Consider the following 8,376-nt stretch of genomic DNA (forward strand, 5'->3'; position numbering starts at 1 on the left):
ACAGTACCTACAAAACAAACAGGTACAGACTCCCACTACTTGACTTTGTTGGAGTGACACCAACGGCGATGACATTCTCTGCTGGGTTTGCATATCTGGAGGCTGAGCGTGTTAATAATATTGTATGGGCTTTGGAACGATTTCGAGGCCTATTTTTAAGACACGATCGCCTCCCTCTTGTTATTGTCACTGACAGAGACCTAGCACTGATGAATGCAGTGAAAACTGTGTTTCCCGAGTCTACTAATTTGTTGTGCAGGTTTCATATCGATAAGAATGTGAAGGCGAAGTGCAAATCTTTAATCGGGGAAAAAAATGCGTGGGACTATGTAATGGATAACTGGGGTACTTTGGTTGATTGTCCGTCCGAATACGAGTTCCATGAGTCACATCAGAAGTTTCAAGTTGCTTGTTCGCCTTGGCCGATGTTCGTTGACTATGTTAACGACACATGGATTATCCCCCACAAGGAAAAATTTATTACAGCATGGACGAATAAGGTCATGCACCTAGGCAACACAACAACAAACAGGTATTAACAACTGATTTTATTTGTTAGTAACGATTAATATTAAATGGTATTTAATTGTTGTATATTTTCATGTTTGTTGTGTATTTTAAATGTAGGGTTGAATCAGCTCATTGGGCTCTCAAAAGAGTACTACAAAATAGCGTTGGAGACCTATGTAGTGTTTGGGATGCCATGAACAACATGATCACGCTGCAACACGTCGAAATTAAAGCATCCTTTGAAACCAGTACGCATGTTGTTGGCCATGTATATAAAAAAACCTTATACAAGAGGCTTCTTGGGATGGTTTCGAGGGATGCTTTAAATCAGATTGCTTCTGAGATTGACCGTCTACGTTATCTCGGCAACAATCTCTCTTCTTGTGGTTGTGTGATGAGAAGCACGCACGGGCTTCCTTGTGCATGTGAGCTTTCTAGGTATACTGCTAGCAGCATCCCATTGGAGTCAGTCCATCTTTTTTGGAGGAGACTTTGCTTTTCAGACCAAGGGTTATGTGAGACGGAAGTCACCATCAAGGAAGAAATAGAGGTCATATCTAAAAGGTTTGATGAACTTGATGTGGCTGGCAAAGTAAATCTGAAGAGTAAACTTCGAGAAATCACATACCCTGATCATAACTCTATGTGCCCTCCTCCATCAAAGGTGAACACTAAAGGTGCACCGAAGAAACCGATGAAAAGAAGTCAAACATCCACAAAGCGTGATCCGTCTTACTGGGAGTATGTTGATGCTTTTCATTCTGTTCAAAGCAGCAACTCTCCAGTGAAACGAAGTGCATCATGTTCTCAACCGCGTCAGCCAACAAGGATCATCCCGATGTTGGATCAATTTGCGTCATTCTTTCAAGGTTTCATTCGTGACGTTGTGGATGTGAAAGCGGACGGTAACTGTGGATATCGGTCCATTGGCGCTTTATTAGGTATGGGGGAAGATTCGTGGCCGTTAGTGCGTAATGAATTGCTTAAAGAACTTGGCAGGTGGTCGCATGAGTACATGAACCTCTTCGGTGGCACAGAGAGATTTGAACAATTAAAGTTGTCCCTACTTGTTGATGGATTTTCAAAGGTATGTTTTTAGGTTAATTTTTTTTAATAACAATGTTTAAATTACTTACATGTGTATGTTTGGTTCATTCAGGTTAGTGTGGACAAGTGGATGGATATAACAGACATGGGATATGTGATTGCTTCACGGTATAACGTAATCCTTGTATCGTTGTCCCAACAACAAAGCATGACATTTTTCCCTCTTAGAAGTCAACCACCACCTGACTCTTCTGGCCACCGCATCATATGTGTCGGTCACGTGTTTGGAAATCATTTTGTTCAGGTACATTGAATATAGTTAGTGTAACAATTATGCAATGACTTCGCTTGTTCGTTTGGCACGGTCAGCGCATGATATAATGTTTGTTCATGTACAACAGGTTTATTTGAAAGACCATTGTCCGTTGCCGCCCCCAGCGCTGTTGTGGTCAACCAATTGTTATTCTCAGGCAAAGCAATGGGCAATTCCATATATTAGTAGAATGCAGGAATACACAAGCTTGATGTCATTCAAAACACACTATGTAGACCTAAATGAAGACTAAACATTCATTGTTTATTTATTTGTATTCATTATGCGATATAATTCGTTGTAACCCGTCACTAACCAATTAATATTATCAACTACTCGTTTGGTTAAGCAAGGAAATTGTTGGTCCAACAAAAATCATTTACGCGTACAGCATACATCATTGTCATAATTGACAACACATAATGACATGCATGCGTGTTACAGTTTGAGCGTGACAACACATTGGTTGACTTCAGTACACATTTTGAAAGGACGTGGGGAATATGAAAGGAAGTTGGCAATTTATATGAATACGAAATAGGAATATACGATGATGAGAGTGAATCATATGTAACTTAAGGTGGCTATTAATTGCTTGGAGAATGTGCGCGCCGCCTTCTATGCGTGAATGCGTTTTAATGGTGACGATGAGTATGCTTGCGAGAGTTACAAGAATACAAGGGGAATAAGAATATTCCAAGTTTGAACTTTAATGAACTCTCTTGCTTCTTTAATGAATAGGTTTTGAAGATTGTGATCGTGGAGCTTCTGTGCATTTGGAAGATTTGATCTTTTTTAGGATCCTTTAATTAATCCGTTTATCACATTGTAAACAAGCAAGATGATTAGGTCTAATATGCTGTTATGTAGCCTATAATGGAACTGTGCATGCTAGCTCTGCTTGCTTTAGGCCAATCATGAATTCGGTTATTACAGTAATTATTTACTTGAACATGGAAAAAGGATTCATTTCCTATTTTTTTCGATTTTGAGGCTTTGTTTTGACATGTTAGTTGACGGAACTGGGGAACGGGACTATTTTTTTTGGATTCTTTGACGTCCAAACATGAGAAATGGCCGCCCTCCATTGTCTCAGGGCACAGGCACACCCACGCAAAAAAATCCCAAACATGGGTACTTGAACATGGAAAAAGGGTTCATTTCCTATTTTTTTCGATTTTGAGGCTTTGTTTTGACGTGTTAGTTGACGGAACTGGGGAACAGGACTATTTTTTTTGGATTCTTTGACGTCCAAACATGAGAAATGGCCGCCCTCCATTGTCTCATGGCACAGACACACCCACGCAAAAAAATCCCAAACATGGGTACTTGAACATGGAAAAAAGATTCATTTATGTAATTCTTACAAACAAAACTCATGATTCTAAAAACTTATGTTTTTTATGTAATTCTTACAAACATGGAAAAAGGGTTCATTTATGTAATTCTTACAAACATGGGTACTTGAACATGGAAAAAGGGTTCACTTATGAATTATTAATCATTTTAAAAACTTTTATTTTTTATGTAATTCTTACAAACAAAACTCATGATTCTAGGTTCCCTTTTTTTAAAAATAAATTTAAAACAACCGTAAACTTCGCTTAAGGACCACAAACAATCGGAATAACAAACTATATTATAAAATAATAAACTGTGCAAAACACGTCAACTATATTAAACAAAAACTGTAATAATTACAAATATTCATGTCAATTACAACACAACAAAATAAATACAATGATCAATGGTCCGTGTGGCGTCTCTGACGAGCCCTGACCGTCCCATCAGCACTGGGTCCCCCTCTCGCGATCGTCAGGCAGTCCTGCATAATGTCATATAACTCTGTGCCTGCAGTGACTATCCTAAGGTTGAGCACACGCTCCAACCTCTGTGCAATCGCCTCATATCCCTCGTAATCATCCTGTCAAAGTCAGTAAAAACATTTATTATGAAATTCAAAATAAACAACAACTCATAAAACATTAAACGCGCAAATAATCTTACCACATATGGAGGGGGGTCAAATGCCACTGGAACCTGGGGGCTGGGCAGCTGTATGTAGTCCTCAGGGTCTGCAGCTGGTGCATCCCTCTGCTGGTCAGCTGCCTGGGTCGGTGTCATGAAAGGGTGAGATATGCGGAAAAACCACTCAATGTAATCCGCAGATACCTGCCCAGACACTAAACAAGGCTGACCCGCAGGTAGTAAGTGATCCGCAAACTCCATCCACCTGTCATCTATCTGATCCTGTGACAATCGTGCACTAACAGGCGGCGGAGGGATGCTCTGGATGTAACCGAACTGGCGTACCACCCTCTCCGGTCGAACTGCGACGATCATAGGACCCCATCTGAGCTGACCCTGGAACGATGAAATCTCCTGAAACGCCCTAACACCCCGATGCTCCGTGTACGGCAACCAGGACACATCTGTGATGGTCAAACCATCACAACGTGCCCTGTAGGGTGCTCCTGTGATGCCCTTCATGTGCGCCTTCGACGTCAACCACCGGGAAGCACGTGGGGACGTCTCCTGGTATGTGTCGTCAGTCACGCACTGATGCACACTAGGGAAGTGCTCATAGATCCAGCACTACACAATAATTGAGGTTAACATAACATAAAAACATGTTTAAATCATAATCGAACCTAACATATTAATAAACACAAAATTTACCTGAAATAGCGTCAAGTACCCCGCAAGCTGTCTGGTGGTGGTCCTACAAGCCTCATCTAACTGGTCGTACATGTGAACCAGCGCGGCAACCCCCCAAGCGTAACCACCACTATGAGCGAGGTCCCGGAAAGCGTCAAGATGGACCACATGCACGTATGTTGCACTCTTATTAGCAAAAAGAGTGCAACCGACAAGGTGCAGCAAATAAGCGCGAGCTGCGACAATCCACCGCCGGGCCTGACATCTGGTCTCATAAATGTCACGAACCCATCCTAATCGTACATATGCTCCACGTGTGAGCGCTGTCTCGGCTCTGGCCTCCTCCGCAGACACTTCCAGCAACTCCGTGAGCAAGAATCTGGCCTCCTCCGTAGAAAGAGCGTGGAAACTGTGCAAGGCGCCAGTGATGGGCAAATGTAGAATGGACGACACATCATCCAATGTGATCGTCAGCTCTCCTACTGGAAGGTGGAAGGTGCTAGTCTCACTGTGCCACCTCTCCACAAATGCGGATATAAGTCCAGGATCGCCAGTAATAACTGAACAATCTATCAGTGGACTTAATCCTGTGGCAGCCACCAGGCCTTCAATCTCAGGCACTGGCCTCCCAATCAGTGTCAGCTTCCTCCCATGTGACACTAACTTCAAATCAGGACGTTCCTGATTTGAAGTACAAATTATACAATTATTAAAAAAAATTAATCATAAACAAATAAATAAACAATGACAAATAATTAACAAATTAAAATACCTGTCCACTCCACACGGCATGTGCAACATGCTCGGCAAATGATGTGAGCACTGACGGGTCACGTGGACCACCAGGGAATCCCTCTGCAGCATCATCACCATCTGACCCCTCACCACTATCAGCACCCTGTGCGTCCGCACGCATCTCAGGTGCCTCCGTAGGCTGCTCAGGGACATCATCTGTCATGTCAGCGACGTCCTCAGCCATATCACGTCCCTCCGTAGTCATCTGATGAACGCGTAGCCTACGGGCTGAGGCAGTAGGCCTACGCCTCTCGGAAACATCGCCAGCATCCTCGTCAGCAGCTCTATCTCTGCCTACAACTCTACCTATGGCACGACCTAAACCTCGTGTTCTGGCCATGATCTGTAAATCATGTCGAACACGTATTTTTTTCGGTCAAAATATACACAATTTTCTTTATAAAAAATCAACTTTATTTATAAACAAATAAGACTAACTTAAATCAAATTATTTTCACACATACACGACCTAATTTTAAAAAAAAAATTAAACAACTTCATTTATATAAAAAAAAACAACTAATGTAAAATAAAATTATTAATAAACATGCACAACTTAATTTTTTTTAAAAAAAATTAAACAACTTCATTTATAAAAAAAAAAAAAAACACAACTAATATAAAAATAATTCATTACTAAACATCCACAACTTAATTTTTTAAAAAAAATAAACAACTTCATTTATAAAAAAAACACAACTAATGTAAAAAAAATTAATTAGTAAACATCCAACTCTTAATTTAAAAAAAAAATAAGAAACTTCATTTCTAAAAAAAAACACAACTAAATTACTTAGTAAACATCAACAAGTTAATTTTTTTTAAAAAAAAATAAACAACTTCATTTATAAAAACAAAACACAACTAATATAAAAATAATTCATTACTAAACATCCACAACTTAATTTTTAAAAAAAATTAAACAACTAATGTAAAAAAAAAAATTATTTAGTAAACATCCACAATTTTTTTAGTAAATAAAATACTTCATTTATAATAAAATAAACTAATTAATTATAAAAAATTAGTATTTTTATAAAACTTCCAAAACACACAACTTTAATTATAAAAATAGACAACTTCATTTTTAAAGAAAAAACACTAATTTAAAAAAATAAACAATAAACAAAAACAAACACAACTACTTTTATAAAAAAAATTAATTTACAAATTAATATTTAGTAAAAATACACAATTTAAATTATAAAAAAAATATGACATCAAAAACCCAAACTTCATTTTTCATAAAATCTAAAAAACAAAATAACCAAAATAAATAAAATAATTCATTTAAAAAAAAACAAAACAATTTCTGTTTAAAAAAAATTTAAAAAAAAAACACAAAAAAAAAAAACAAAAAAATCACTTCCGGAAGACGTGGTTCTTCCGGAAACACTCCGGAAGAAGGGTTCTTCCGGAAAGGTCTTCCGGAAGTTTGAAACTTCTTCCGGAAGTGGGCGTCTTCCGGAATTCTTCCGGATGAACCACTTCTTCCGGAAAGTTCCCGGAAGACGTTTTCCGGAAGTCTTCCGGAAGAAGTGTTCTTCCGGAAGACGTTCGGTTAGTTCCGGAAGAACACTTCTTCCGGAAACTTTCCGGAAAACGTTCTTCCGGAACTTCCGGAAGAACCCCTAACGGGTCTTCCGGAAGACTCCGTCGTCAGCCATTTCCCCATTTTTTCCGGTGTCTCCTGCTCTCGTCTTCTACCCTACGGTTCCGCTAACCTAAGGTTCTTCTAACCTACCCTAAATGCTACAACTACAGTGCATAATAAAAGCAAAGGGAAGATTAGGGACACCTACCTCGAACGGAAATGGCGTCCAACCGAAGCAGCAGCTGGGCTCGCGGTGAAGGAGAAGGCTCGCGGAAGAGGTATGCAAAGGAAGAAGGAGAAGGCTCGCGGAAGAGGTATGCAAAGGAAGAAGGAGAAGGCTCGCGGAAGAGGTATGCAAAGGAAGAAAAGCAGACGCAAGAAGAAGGCTTAGTGATTCCGGGAGAGGAGAAGAAAACTATTTAAATATTTTAAACTTTTTTAATGAAGGGTAAAATGGTAGTTTCAATAAATTGCTGGGTGCACCAGCAATATTGCTGGGTGCACCTAGCATATCCCTGCTCACGGGCACACTCACTTACTAAAAAAACAGAGGCCCGGCCCACCAAGCCATTCACTCACGCAAGCCTCACTCACTTCGACAGAGTAAAAGACTCAATCAAACAGTAACACGCACGCTCCTTCTTCCTGCGCAAAGTTATATTGACTTGTTGAACTTAATTTTTTGTACTCTTGCTGCATCTTCAATTACTTCCAAGTAAAATCATTCCTAGAAATTAGATTTTGAAAAGGCATTGCATCGAAGCAAAAAAAAAAAAAAAAAAAAGGCGTTGCATGGATGCTTCTCTAATCTCTACAAGTTAAATTAGACTTTGGAAAAGATATTTATACTCATATTTTGGGCATAATTTAAGCATTATTAATTAGGTGGTTGGTTGGACTTTATTATGCTTGGTAAGTGCATGGCGTCTGAGGCAGTGAATTGCGTACTAGAAATTCAGTTTGTTTTCTGATATTCAATTAGTTTGGTTATTTTTTTAATTAAAAATAATTTTATTATTATTATTATTTATTTATTTAGGTGAACTAATCCATTTAATTATCAATTCTTGATGAGATAGATCAAATTAACATTTTATAGATTCACTAACAAGTGAATCGGATTGGTTTATCCTATTTATTAAGCAAGTCAAAATGAATTAGACTAATCCATTTTTACATAATGGTGGTGGAGCTTCATAGGAGTGGGGAACACACATACCCAGCTCCCCCAAAATATTTTTCTACTATTTTAGTAGGTATAGAAATCATTTTATAAATGAAGCCATAAAAAATCTTAAATATCTTAAATTTATATGTTTAACTATTTGGTATGTCCAAAAATTTTGGGCAACATCCGCCATTATTTTAACAGCTCTAATTTTCCATTCTTTTTATTCCCATGTAAAAGAGTTGAAATCCTATATTGATATTCCCATGAAAATAAAAGTTATTTCCTAAC

General features: G+C 38.6%; 1 long non-coding RNA gene across 1 annotated transcript; it reads left to right on the forward strand.

Annotated features, from left to right (window-relative positions):
• Window positions 1-1,798: 1,798 nt before the first annotated feature.
• On the forward strand, window positions 1,799-2,058 carry LOC121173468 (uncharacterized). Its single transcript, XR_005888386.1, has 2 exons — window positions 1,799-1,861; window positions 1,959-2,058. It is a non-coding gene; the product is annotated as an uncharacterized lncRNA (long non-coding RNA).
• The last annotated feature ends 6,318 nt before the right edge of the window (window positions 2,059-8,376 follow it).

Source organism: Glycine max, chromosome 14 (assembly GCF_000004515.6).
Source record: "Glycine max cultivar Williams 82 chromosome 14, Glycine_max_v4.0, whole genome shotgun sequence".
NCBI lineage: Eukaryota > Viridiplantae > Streptophyta > Magnoliopsida > Fabales > Fabaceae > Glycine > Glycine max.